This window comes from Ambystoma mexicanum, chromosome 5p, assembly GCF_040938575.1.
Source record: "Ambystoma mexicanum isolate Mex_15411 chromosome 5p, UKY_AmexF1_1, whole genome shotgun sequence".
Lineage (NCBI taxonomy): Eukaryota > Metazoa > Chordata > Amphibia > Caudata > Ambystomatidae > Ambystoma > Ambystoma mexicanum.
In genome coordinates this window covers 740,505,698-740,519,077 of record NC_090930.1, presented here as the reverse complement: position 1 = coordinate 740,519,077, position 13,380 = coordinate 740,505,698, and the positions used below count along the sequence as shown (strand labels likewise).

General features: G+C 39.3%; 11 non-coding genes across 11 annotated transcripts; 6 read left to right on the top strand and 5 right to left on the bottom strand.

Moving 5' to 3' along the window:
• The first annotated feature begins 22 nt into the window (after positions 1 to 22).
• On the top strand, positions 23 to 94 carry TRNAQ-CUG (transfer RNA glutamine (anticodon CUG)). The gene has a single exon. It is a non-coding gene; the product is annotated as a tRNA-Gln (tRNA).
• Positions 95 to 975: 881 nt separating this feature from the next.
• Positions 976 to 1,047, bottom strand: TRNAQ-UUG (transfer RNA glutamine (anticodon UUG)). Its single transcript has one exon. It is a non-coding gene; the product is annotated as a tRNA-Gln (tRNA).
• Positions 1,048 to 3,398: 2,351 nt separating this feature from the next.
• Positions 3,399 to 3,470, top strand: TRNAQ-CUG (transfer RNA glutamine (anticodon CUG)). Its single transcript has one exon. It is a non-coding gene; the product is annotated as a tRNA-Gln (tRNA).
• A 913-nt stretch (positions 3,471 to 4,383) lies between these two features.
• Positions 4,384 to 4,455, bottom strand: TRNAQ-UUG (transfer RNA glutamine (anticodon UUG)). The gene has a single exon. It is a non-coding gene; the product is annotated as a tRNA-Gln (tRNA).
• A 259-nt stretch (positions 4,456 to 4,714) lies between these two features.
• Positions 4,715 to 4,786, top strand: TRNAQ-CUG (transfer RNA glutamine (anticodon CUG)). The gene has a single exon. It is a non-coding gene; the product is annotated as a tRNA-Gln (tRNA).
• An 881-nt stretch (positions 4,787 to 5,667) lies between these two features.
• On the bottom strand, positions 5,668 to 5,739 carry TRNAQ-UUG (transfer RNA glutamine (anticodon UUG)). Its single transcript has one exon. It is a non-coding gene; the product is annotated as a tRNA-Gln (tRNA).
• Positions 5,740 to 8,089: 2,350 nt separating this feature from the next.
• On the top strand, positions 8,090 to 8,161 carry TRNAQ-CUG (transfer RNA glutamine (anticodon CUG)). The gene has a single exon. It is a non-coding gene; the product is annotated as a tRNA-Gln (tRNA).
• Positions 8,162 to 9,074: 913 nt separating this feature from the next.
• On the bottom strand, positions 9,075 to 9,146 carry TRNAQ-UUG (transfer RNA glutamine (anticodon UUG)). The gene has a single exon. It is a non-coding gene; the product is annotated as a tRNA-Gln (tRNA).
• A 257-nt stretch (positions 9,147 to 9,403) lies between these two features.
• TRNAQ-CUG (transfer RNA glutamine (anticodon CUG)) lies at positions 9,404 to 9,475 on the top strand. The gene has a single exon. It is a non-coding gene; the product is annotated as a tRNA-Gln (tRNA).
• An 881-nt stretch (positions 9,476 to 10,356) lies between these two features.
• On the bottom strand, positions 10,357 to 10,428 carry TRNAQ-UUG (transfer RNA glutamine (anticodon UUG)). Its single transcript has one exon. It is a non-coding gene; the product is annotated as a tRNA-Gln (tRNA).
• A 2,376-nt stretch (positions 10,429 to 12,804) lies between these two features.
• Positions 12,805 to 12,876, top strand: TRNAQ-CUG (transfer RNA glutamine (anticodon CUG)). The gene has a single exon. It is a non-coding gene; the product is annotated as a tRNA-Gln (tRNA).
• The last annotated feature ends 504 nt before the right edge of the window (positions 12,877 to 13,380 follow it).

The following is a 13,380-nucleotide window of genomic DNA, read 5'->3' as shown; positions in this document are numbered from 1 at the left end:
GCATCATGCTACTGAATATGTGGGTTCCATGGTGTAATGGTTAGCACTCTGGACTCTGAATCCAGCGATCCGAGTTCAAGTCTCGGTGGGACCTTGGGGCTGCTTCTCTTTTAGAGTTGCCTTTCATTTGCAGATAGATATAACAGCAATAGCTTTGCTTTACAGCCCACTTTGATGGCAGTCTTCTTTGACCAAAGAATATTAATAGTTTCTGGGGATGACTCTCTTTTGCCACAAAGAAACTGCCCACTCTCATATCTACAAAGCTCCAAGGTATAATGGCTATTAAACTGGCTTTTGATCTCAGCGATTTGCATTGAAAGCCCAGGAGGCCCCTAAAATCAGTTGAATTGTTTCCTGATAATTTAGAGTTTATTTCTTCTTTCCAGAAAGGTGTGATCCAAATAAAGTAAGTACATTTAAACAAGGGCACTTGATCAGTAAATGCACTACTTTCTAGAACTCATAACTCTTGTAAGTTATAAAAAGTTTGCTCTCCATACAGTTTGTCAACTCAAAGAATTACATTTTTTACACATTTAATAAGACCATCAAATTGCTTGAAACATAGGAATGATTGTGAAAGTGAATATGATTCACCAAAATAATTGCATAACATTTTTTAATGTTAATAAAATAGGGCTTTTTCCAATCTTTTCACATCAATGTTGTTTCTGCATGTTCCAGTGAGCAGAGAATCTACTGCACATAGTGTGTACATTTTTCTTTTCATAGAGTTAAGGTTGGACATTATTCATCTGTGGAAAATGTTTCTGAGAGATATCTGGGTGCCCACTCTGATTGACCTTAGGGATTGTACATTAACGATATGTAGTTGCATCACTGTATTGGTATCAGGCACCAAAGTGCATTTAAATGTAATGTCGTGCAGAGAGAGTCGACTGAACTTCTGAATATTAACTCTGTTGAATTGTAATTTGAGAAATTAGAAAATGGAGTGTAAGAGCAAGATAACGGTCCCACCGAGACTTGAACTCGGATCGTCGGATTCAAAGTCCAAAGTGCTAACCATTACACCATGGAACCCTTGCAAGATGCACCTGAGAGCGTTGAATCAGAAATGGCAATATAGAGCACATTTACAATTTTTACAGATTCATAGTCCCAATTGACTGATATCATACAAACACAGCGATGTTTTCGATTGACGTTGTGCTATAGCAATCTCTGTGCTTTATAGAGCATGTAGATCAAATTCTTCCTCTTGAGGCATATGATTAAGCAATATTAAATATTGTTTCTGACTGCCTCTGTTTTGGCATAATGAAGTTCAGCATTTGCGGAAGTATTTAGGTTCCATGGTCTAATGGTTAGTAGGCTGGACTCTGAATTTAGTAATCTGACATGTTATAGCTATATTTTGTTTTCCTTTGGGTGTATTGTCATTTTATGCACATAGATTTCCTAGCAGTGGCTGTGATGAATAGTTCAATTTGATAGCAGCTTCCTTTTGAGAATTTGAAAAAAAAAGAATTAAATAGTCTCTCTGGATGACTCTGCTTTGATTTCTATGTGCACATCCCTTTTGCGTTTCAGAGGGATTGACCAACATACACAACAGTGCTTGGAAGACCTCTTCCTCCCATGGCATGTAAAGCTAACCTCTCTCCTACCGTGTGTTTTTTTACTTTTTAACTTCCCCTTCCGAGTCATGATCATGTAACTGAATTTACATTTTTAGATTTTAACTGCAGTAGTTGCTTGTTTTTCATTTTTATTTTTTGTGTACGCATACATCCCTTTTTGTGGGGAGGGGGGAGTGATGTCTGTTTACTTATATTAGCTAATATAGGTCATTTTATGTCCGCTTACAATATGTGTCAGGATTTTTTATGTCGTTTCCAATCAATGTCTAATATCAAGTGGTTTGCAGCAGTCATACAAAGGCACGTAACACCCCCAAAACACCTACATAAGTTAGAAATACTCCGGAAGAGTACTCAGTTTATGAAAAGGCGGTGAATCCCAAATAGAACTGTAAATGTAAGCTAGCAAGCAGACTGTGCACCCCTGTTTGGAACTATGACCTGTGTGTTGCCCTCTATTAACAGAACAATGTAACTGCAGCCCATGTCACATAAAATAGAAAGTAGAGATTATGCAAATTAACTCCCAGAAGAGCCTGGTGTCACCCCAAAAGGTGTCATGCTTTTCACACCAAGAAACATCCACACATAGATCCCTGCGAACCTCAAAAACGTACAGGAAACCCTGTCCAGCGCTTTGCTCCCAGAGGAGATAAGGTTGAAAAACCACCCTATGTTAAAAGTGTCCATAATCCATGCCAGCTGCCCTGTCTATAGGCCTAGGGGCATGAGTGGAAGGGTTTAACCTGCCTGGGTTCTTGGGCATGGTTTCATCATGCCTCAGTTTACAATGGCACTCTGCCACTTTGTCAGGCTTTAAAGAAGCCTGACTCCTGCAGAGCAAAAGATCTGATTATTTCCTTACATGTTTTGTACGTAAGAATGCGGATGGTGCTCTGAGCCTCCTATGGTGGTTATTAAGCATGGTATACATACCATAGCATGTAACTGTGCCTACAAATGGAACATTTTGTTCATTTATTAGGGAGTTGTGAAAATGGCAAAATCAAATTGCCATTACTGACACAGACCAGCTGCCGCTGTCCGGACATTTCGTCGAAAGACATTTCGTCGAAAGACATTTGGTCGACGTAATTTGGTCGAAAGCCAAATGGTCGATTTTTTTATTTATTTATATATATATTTTTTAGGTTGTAGTTTAGGGAAAAAAAGGGGTTTTTAGAAAAAAAGGGGGTTGGGGGGACCCCCCCAAACCCCCCCCAAAAAAACATGTGAAAATAAAAAACAAAGCAATTCGACCATTTGGTTTTCGACCAAATGGTTTCGACCAATTGTCCTGTCGACAAATTTTTTTCGACGAAATGTCTGGCAACCCAGCTGCCGACTGTTGCTATTGACAGGAGTTCCAGGTGTATAAACTGAGGAGATCACCAGTTCAATTACCTGTGAACGCATTTTGAAGCTCATTCACAACCAGTTCATGCCCGTTCTCTCCATTTTGGCTTTCTGGCTGGCCGAGGGGCCCTTCAGTAATGTTCTTTGCTAACCATTACACCATGGGCCCCTTGCTGGTGCAACCTGACAGAGTTGTAACAGAAATGAGAATCGAGATCTCATGCATCATTTTAACAAACTCATATTCCTAGCCCACGGATATTATGCAAATGTGGAACTGTTTAGTTGGTTGTTGCGCAATAGCAAACTCTTTGCTTTACAGCTCATTTGGATAGGATTCTTCCTCTGGAGGCATAAGATAAAAGAATATTGCATACATTCTCTAAAAGGCTCTTTTTTTGCTGCAATGACGTTCATCATGTCACTAAGTATGTAGGTTCCATGGTGTAATGGTTAGCACTCTGGACTCTGAATCCAGCGATCCGAGTTCAAATCTCGGTGGGACCTTGGGAATTACTGTGTTTGTTTTCCTCTCAGTGTCTTGTTTTAATAGCAATGACGCTGCTGTGTCGCCCACTTTCATAGCATTATTCCCTGGGTCCATTTGAAAACAGAAAGATTTTCCATGGATGACGCTCTTTAGCCACAATGAAACCCACCACTTTCTGTGGTGTGGAAGACCTATGGTGTAATGGTAGCACCCTGGAGGTTGAATCCAATAATTTGCATTGAAATCTCTGTAAGAGTTTACCATCAGTCGAACCTTTCCCTTATCGTTTATTGTGGATGTCTTCTTTGAAGAAAGGTATGATCCAACTAAAGTAAGTACATTCACGAATGGGCCCTTGGTCGGTACAAACAGTATTTATACACCTCAGGCCTTTTGTGAATTAAGAAAAGTGTGTTCTTCGTTCTATTTTTCATCTCAAACTGATACCTTCATTTTACAAACATGTAAAGACTGTTAAGACGCTTGATTAATATCATTGATTCTGAATGCGGTCGCTTTTCATAGGATTAACCCTTTAACAATTTTGAAAGAGAATGGCGATACAATAGAGCTGCTTTTCCCAAAATGGTATTATTAATGTTGTTGCTGCATCTTCAAGTAAAAAGAGAATCCATTGGGTCACAGATTGAGCATGTTTCTTAACATTGAGTTAAGTTTGAAAATTTCAAATCTTTTATGTATGTTTCCGATGCAGATCTGCCCATCGACTCAGAAAGACCTCACTGTTCATACATTTAAAAAAAATGCATAAAGATTAAGGTGCTAGGCACAAAAGTGGATTTTTATGAAAAGTTATGCCAGAGAGTGAGAGCGAAAATGAATACCCTACACCACTAACCTTATGAATATTACTATCTTTGGCCTATAATTTAAGACAACAAGGAGACAAAGTGTGTTAGAGCAAGAGAGAGGTTCCACCGAGACTTGAACTCAGATCGCTAGATTCAAAGTCCAAAGTGCTAACCATTACACCATGGAACCCTTGTTGAGCAGAGCTTCATAAGGGCAATGAGAATATAGGGCACAGTCAAGATTTTTACTGACCTATAGTAACCGTTTACTGATATTATATCGAAGCAGCACTGTTGCTGTTGGATGCTGTGCAATCGCAAAGTATTGGCTTCATGTCTCATTTGGATCAAATTCTTCCTCTGGAGTCTAATGATATAGGAATATTACATATTTTCTCTGATGTGCTCTGTTTTTCCAGAATGAAGTGCATCATGCTACTGAATATGTGGGTTCCATGGTGTAATGGTTAGCACTCTGGACTCTGAATCCAGCGATCCGAGTTCAAGTCTCGGTGGGACCTTGGGGCTGCTTCTCTTTTAGAGTTGCCTTTCATTTGCAGATAGATATAACAGCAATAGCTTTGCTTTACAGCCCACTTTGATGGCAGTCTTCTTTGACCAAAGAATATTAATAGTTTCTGGGGATGACTCTCTTTTGCCACAAAGAAACTGCCCACTCTCATATCTCCAAAGCTCCAAGGTATAATGGCTATTAAACTGGCTTTTGATCTCAGCGATTTGCATTGAAAGCCCAGGAGGCCCCTAAAATCAGTTGAATTGTTTCCTGATAATTTAGAGTTTATTTCTTCTTTCGAGAAAGGTGTGATCCAAATAAAGTAAGTACATTTAAACAAGGGCACTTGATCAGTAAATGCACTACTTTCTAGAACTCATAACTCTTGTAAGTTATAAAAAGTTTGCTCTCCATACAGTTTGTCAACTCAAAGAATTACATTTTTTACACATTTAATAAGACCATCAAATTGCTTGAAACATAGGAATGATTGTGAAAGTGAATATGATTCACCAAAATAATTGTATAACATTTTTTAATGTTAATAAAATAGGGCTTTTTCCAATCTTTTCACATCAATGTTGTTTCTGCATGTTCCAGTGAGCAGAGAATCTACTGCACATAGTGTGTACATTTTTCTTTTCATAGAGTTAAGGTTGGACATTATTCATCTGTGGAAAATGTTTCTGAGAGATATCTGGGTGCCCATTCTGATTGACCTTAGGGATTGTACATTAACGATATGTAGTTGCATCACTGTATTGGTATCAGGCACCAAAGTGCATTTAAATGTAATGTCGTGCAGAGAGAGTCGACTGAACTTCTGAATATTAACTCTGTTGAATTGTAATTTGAGAAATTAGAAAATGGAGTGTAAGAGCAAGATAACGGTCCCACCGAGACTTGAACTCGGATCGTTGGATTCAAAGTCCAAAGTGCTAACCATTACACCATGGAACCCTTGCAAGATGCACCTGAGAGCGTTGAATCAGAAATGGCAATATAGAGCACATTTACAATTTTTACAGATTCATAGTCCCAATTGACTGATATCATACAAACACAGCGATGTTGTCGATTGACGTTGTGCTATAGCAATCTCTGTGCTTTATAGAGCATGTAGATCAAATTCTTCCTCTTGAGGCATATGATTAAGCAATATTAAATATTGTTTCTGACTGCCTCTGTTTTGGCATAATGAAGTTCAGCATTTGCGGAAGTATTTAGGTTCCATGGTCTAATGGTTAGTAGGCTGGACTCTGAATTTAGTAATCTGACATGTTATAGCTATATTTTGTTTTCCTTTGGGTGTATTGTCATTTTATGCACATAGATTTCCTAGCAGTGGCTGTGATGAATAGTTCAATTTGATAGCAGCTTCCTTTTGAGAATTTGAAAAAAAAAGAATTAAATAGTCTCTCTGGATGACTCTGCTTTGATTTCTATGTGCACATCCCTTTTGTGTTTCAGAGGGATTGACCAACATACACAACAGTGCTTGGAAGACCTCTTCCTCCCATGGCATGTAAAGCTAACCTCTCTCCTACCGTGTGTTTTTTTACTTTTTAACTTCCCCTTCCGAGTCATGATCATGTAACTGAATTTACATTTTTAGATTTTAACTGCAGTAGTTGCTTGTTTTTCATTTTTATTTTTTGTGTACGCATACATCCCTTTTTGTGGGGAGGGGGGAGTGATGTCTGTTTACTTATATTAGCTAATATAGGTCATTTTATGTCCGCTTACAATATGTGTCAGGATTTTTTATGTCGTTTCCAATCAATGTCTAATATCAAGTGGTTTGCAGCAGTCATACAAAGGCACGTAACACCCCCAAAACACCTACATAAGTTAGAAATACTCCGGAAGAGTACTCAGTTTATGAAAAGGCGGTGAATCCCAAATAGAACTGTAAATGTAAGCTAGCAAGCAGACTGTGCACCCCTGTTTGGAACTATGACCTGTGTGTTGCCCTCTATTAACAGAACAATGTAACTGCAGCCCATGTCACATAAAATAGAAAGTAGAGATTATGCAAATTAACTCCCAGAAGAGCCTGGTGTCACCCCAAAAGGTGTCATGCTTTTCACACCAAGAAACATCCACACATAGATCCCTGCGAACCTCAAAAACGTACAGGAAACCCTGTCCAGCGCTTTGCTCCCAGAGGAGATAAGGTTGAAAAACCACCCTATGTTAAAAGTGTCCATAATCCATGCCAGCTGCCCTGTCTATAGGCCTAGGGGCATGAGTGGAAGGGTTTAACCTGCCTGGGTTCTTGGGCATGGTTTCATCATGCCTCAGTTTACAATGGCACTCTGCCACTTTGTCAGGCTTTAAAGAAGCCTGACTCCTGCAGAGCAAAAGATCTGATTATTTCCTTACATGTTTTGTACGTAAGAATGCGGATGGTGCTCTGAGCCTCCTATGGTGGTTATTAAGCATGGTATACATACCATAGCATGTAACTGTGCCTACAAATGGAACATTTTGTTCATTTATTAGGGAGTTGTGAAAATGGCAAAATCAAATTGCCATTACTGACACAGACCAGCTGCCGCTGTCCGGACATTTCGTCGAAAGACATTTCGTCGAAAGACATTTGGTCGACGTAATTTGGTCGAAAGCCAAATGGTCGATTTTTTTATTTATTTATATATATATTTTTTAGGTTGTAGTTTAGGGAAAAAAAGGGGTTTTTAGAAAAAAAGGGGGTTGGGGGGACCCCCCAAACCCCCCCCCCAAAAAAATGTGAAAATAAAAAACAAAGCAATTCGACCATTTGGTTTTCGACCAAATGGTTTCGACCAATTGTCCTGTCGACAAATTTTTTTCGACGAAATGTCTGGCAACCCAGCTGCCGACTGTTGCTATTGACAGGAGTTCCAGGTGTATAAACTGAGGAGATCACCAGTTCAATTACCAGTGAACGCATTTTGAAGCTCATTCACAACCAGTTCATGCCCGTTCTCTCCATTTTGGCTTTCTGGCTGGCCGAGGGGCCCTTCAGTAATGTTCTTTGCTAACCATTACACCATGGGCCCCTTGCTGGTGCAACCTGACAGAGTTGTAACAGAAATGAGAATCGAGATCTCATGCATCATTTTAACAAACTCATATTCCTAGCCCACGGATATTATGCAAATGTGGAACTGTTTAGTTGGTTGTTGCGCAATAGCAAACTCTTTGCTTTACAGCTCATTTGGATAGGATTCTTCCTCTGGAGGCATAAGATAAAAGAATATTGCATACATTCTCTAAAAGGCTCTTTTTTTGCTGCAATGACGTTCATCATGTCACTAAGTATGTAGGTTCCATGGTGTAATGGTTAGCACTCTGGACTCTGAATCCAGCGATCCGAGTTCAAATCTCGGTGGGACCTTGGGAATTACTGTGTTTGTTTTCCTCTCAGTGTCTTGTTTTAATAGCAATGACGCTGCTGTGTCGCCCACTTTCATAGCATTATTCCCTGGGTGCATTTGAAAAAAGAAAGATTTTCCATGGATGACGCTCTTTAGCCACAATGAAACCCACCACTTTCTGTGGTGTGAAAGACCTATGGTGTAATGGTAGCACCCTGGAGGTTGAATCCAATAATTTGCATTGAAATCTCTGTAAGAGTTTACCATCAGTCGAACCTTTCCCTTATCGTTTATTGTGGATGTCTTCTTTGAAGAAAGGTATGATCCAACTAAAGTAAGTACATTCACGAATGGGCCCTTGGTCGGTACAAACAGTATTTATACACCTCAGGCCTTTTGTGAATTAAGAAAAGTGTGTTCTTCGTTCTATTTTTCATCTCAAACTGATACCTTCATTTTACAAACATGTAAAGACTGTTAAGACGCTTGATTAATATCATTGATTCTGAATGTGGTCGCTTTTCATAGGATTAACCCTTTAACAATTTTGAAAGAGAATGGCGATACAATAGAGCTGCTTTTCCCAAAATGGTATTATTAATGTTGTTGCTGCATCTTCAAGTAAAAAGAGAATCCATTGGGTCACAGATTGAGCATGTTTCTTAACATTGAGTTAAGTTTGAAAATTTCAAATCTTTTATGTATGTTTCCGATGCAGATCTGCCCATCGACTCAGAATGACCTCACTGTTCATACATTTAAAAAAAATGCATAAAGGTTAAGGTGCTAGGCACAAAAGTGGATTTTTATGAAAAGTTATGCCAGAGAGTGAGAGCGAAAATGAATACCCTACACCACTAACCTTATGAATATTACTATCTTTGGCCTATAATTTAAGACAACAAGGAGACAAAGTGTGTTAGAGCAAGAGAGAGGTTCCACCGAGACTTGAACTCGGATCGCTGGATTCAAAGTCCAAAGTGCTAACCATTACACCATGGAACCCTTGTTGAGCAGAGCTTCATAAGGGCAATGAGAATATAGGGCACAGTCAAGATTTTTACTGACCTATAGTATACTGACCGATATTATATCGAAGCAGCACTGTTGCTGTTGGATGCTGTGCAATCGCAAAGTATTGGCTTCATGTCTCATTTGGATCAAATTCTTCCTCTGGAGTCTAATGATATAGGAATATTACATATTTTCTCTGATGTGCTCTGTTTTTCCAGAATGAAGTGCATCATGCTACTGAATATGTGGGTTCCATGGTGTAATGGTTAGCACTCTGGACTCTGAATCCAGCGATCCGAGTTCAAGTCTCGGTGGGACCTTGGGGCTGCTTCTCTTTTAGAGTTGCCTTTCATTTGCAGATAGATATAACAGCAATAGCTTTGCTTTACAGCCCACTTTGATGGCAGTCTTCTTTGACCAAAGAATATTAATAGTTTCTGGGGATGACTCTCTTTTGCCACAAAGAAACTGCCCACTCTCATATCTACAAAGCTCCAAGGTATAATGGCTATTAAACTGGCTTTTGATCTCAGCGATTTGCATTGAAAGCCCAGGAGGCCCCTAAAATCAGTTGAATTGTTTCCTGATAATTTAGAGTTTATTTCTTCTTTCCAGAAAGGTGTGATCCAAATAAAGTAAGTACATTTAAACAAGGGCACTTGATCAGTAAATGCACTACTTTCTAGAACTCATAACTCTTGTAAGTTATAAAAAGTTTGCTCTCCATACAGTTTGTCAACTCAAAGAATTACATTTTTTACACATTTAATAAGACCATCAAATTGCTTGAAACATAGGAATGATTGTGAAAGTGAATATGATTCACCAAAATAATTGCATAACATTTTTTAATGTTAATAAAATAGGGCTTTTTCCAATCTTTTCACATCAATGTTGTTTCTGCATGTTCCAGTGAGCAGAGAATCTACTGCACATAGTGTGTACATTTTTCTTTTCATAGAGTTAAGGTTGGACATTATTCATCTGTGGAAAATGTTTCTGAGAGATATCTGGGTGCCCACTCTGATTGACCTTAGGGATTGTACATTAACGATATGTAGTTGCATCACTGTATTGGTATCAGGCACCAAAGTGCATTTAAATGTAATGTCGTGCAGAGAGAGTCGACTGAACTTCTGAATATTAACTCTGTTGAATTGTAATTTGAGAAATTAGAAAATGGAGTGTAAGAGCAAGATAACGGTCCCACCGAGACTTGAACTCGGATCGTCGGATTCAAAGTCCAAAGTGCTAACCATTACACCATGGAACCCTTGCAAGATGCACCTGAGAGCGTTGAATCAGAAATGGCAATATAGAGCACATTTACAATTTTTACAGATTCATAGTCCCAATTGACTGATATCATACAAACACAGCGATGTTTTCGATTGACGTTGTGCTATAGCAATCTCTGTGCTTTATAGAGCATGTAGATCAAATTCTTCCTCTTGAGGCATATGATTAAGCAATATTAAATATTGTTTCTGACTGCCTCTGTTTTGGCATAATGAAGTTCAGCATTTGCGGAAGTATTTAGGTTCCATGGTCTAATGGTTAGTAGGCTGGACTCTGAATTTAGTAATCTGACATGTTATAGCTATATTTTGTTTTCCTTTGGGTGTATTGTCATTTTATGCACATAGATTTCCTAGCAGTGGCTGTGATGAATAGTTCAATTTGATAGCAGCTTCCTTTTGAGAATTTGAAAAAAAAAGAATTAAATAGTCTCTCTGGATGACTCTGCTTTGATTTCTATGTGCACATCCCTTTTGCGTTTCAGAGGGATTGACCAACATACACAACAGTGCTTGGAAGACCTCTTCCTCCCATGGCATGTAAAGCTAACCTCTCTCCTACCGTGTGTTTTTTTACTTTTTAACTTCCCCTTCCGAGTCATGATCATGTAACTGAATTTACATTTTTAGATTTTAACTGCAGTAGTTGCTTGTTTTTCATTTTTATTTTTTGTGTACGCATACATCCCTTTTTGTGGGGAGGGGGGAGTGATGTCTGTTTACTTATATTAGCTAATATAGGTCATTTTATGTCCGCTTACAATATGTGTCAGGATTTTTTATGTCGTTTCCAATCAATGTCTAATATCAAGTGGTTTGCAGCAGTCATACAAAGGCACGTAACACCCCCAAAACACCTACATAAGTTAGAAATACTCCGGAAGAGTACTCAGTTTATGAAAAGGCGGTGAATCCCAAATAGAACTGTAAATGTAAGCTAGCAAGCAGACTGTGCACCCCTGTTTGGAACTATGACCTGTGTGTTGCCCTCTATTAAAAGAACAATGTAACTGCAGCCCATGTCACATAAAATAGAAAGTAGAGATTATGCAAATTAACTCCCAGAAGAGCCTGGTGTCACCCCAAAAGGTGTCATGCTTTTCACACCAAGAAACATCCACACATAGATCCCTGCGAACCTCAAAAACGTACAGGAAACCCTGTCCAGCGCTTTGCTCCCAGAGGAGATAAGGTTGAAAAACCACCCTATGTTAAAAGTGTCCATAATCCATGCCAGCTGCCCTGTCTATAGAACCTGGCCGTTCGTGGCCGTTCGGCCTAGGGGCATGAGTGGAAGGGTTTAACCTGCCTGGGTTCTTGGGCATGGTTTCATCATGCCTCAGTTTACAATGGCACTCTGCCACTTTGTCAGGCTTTAAAGAAGCCTGACTCCTGCAGAGCAAAATATCTGATTATTTCCTTACATGTTTTGTACGTAAGAATGCGGATGGTGCTCTGAGCCTCCTATGGTGGTTATTAAGCATGGTATACATACCATAGCATGTAACTGTGCCTACAAATGGAACATTTTGTTCATTTATTAGGGAGTTGTGAAAATGGCAAAATCAAATTGCCATTACTGACACAGACCAGCTGCCGCTGTCCGGACATTTCGTTGAAAGACATTTCGTCGAAAGACATTTGGTCGACGTAATTTGGTCGAAAGCCAAATGGTCGTTTTTTTTATTTATTTATATATATATTTTTTAGGTTGTAGTTTAGGGAAAAAAAGGGGTTTTTAGAAAAAAAGGGGGTTGGGGGGACCCCCCCAAACCCCCCCCCAAAAAAAAATGTGAAAATAAAAAACAAAGCAATTCGACCATTTGGTTTTCGACCAAATGGTTTCGACCAATTGTCCTGTCGACACATTTTTTTCGACGAAATGTCTGGCAACCCAGCTGCCGACTGTTGCTATTGACAGGAGTTCCAGGTGTATAAACTGAGGAGATCACCAGTTCAATTACCTGTGAACGCATTTTGAAGCTCATTCACAACCAGTTCATGCCCGTTCTCTCCATTTTGGCTTTCTGGCTGGCCGAGGGGCCCTTCAGTAATGTTCTTTGCTAACCATTACACCATGGGCCCCTTGCTGGTGCAACCTGACAGAGTTGTAACAGAAATGAGAATCGAGATCTCATGCATCATTTTAACAAACTCATATTCCTAGCCCACGGATATTATGCAAATGTGGAACTGTTTAGTTGGTTGTTGCGCAATAGCAAACTCTTTGCTTTACAGCTCATTTGGATAGGATTCTTCCTCTGGAGGCATAAGATAAAAGAATATTGCATGCATTCTCTAAAAGGCTCTTTTTTTGCTGCAATGACGTTCATCATGTCACTAAGTATGTAGGTTCCATGGTGTAATGGTTAGCACTCTGGACTCTGAATCCATCGATCCGAGTTCAAATCTCGGTGGGACCTTGGGAATTACTGTGTTTGTTTTCCTCTCAGTGTCTTGTTTTAATAGCAATGACGCTGCTGTGTCATCCACTTTCATAGCATTATTCCCTGGGTGCATTTGAAAAAAGAAAGATTTTCCATGGATGACGCTCTTTAGCCACAATGAAACCCACCACTTTCTGTGGTGTGAAAGACCCATGGTGTAATGGTAGCACCCTGGAGGTTGAATCCAATAATTTGCATTCAAATCTCTGTAAGAGTTTACCATCAGTCGAACCTTTCCCTTATCGTTTATTGTGGATGTCTTCTTTGAAGAAAGGTATGATCCAACTAAAGTAAGTACATTCACGAATGGGCCCTTGGTCGGTACAAACAGTATTTATACACCTCAGGCCTTTTGTGAATTAAGAAAAGTGTGTTCTTCGTTCTATTTTTCATCTCAAACTGATACCTTCATTTTACAAACATGTAAAGACTGTTAAGACGCTTGATTAATATCATTGATTCTGAATGTGGTCGCTTTTC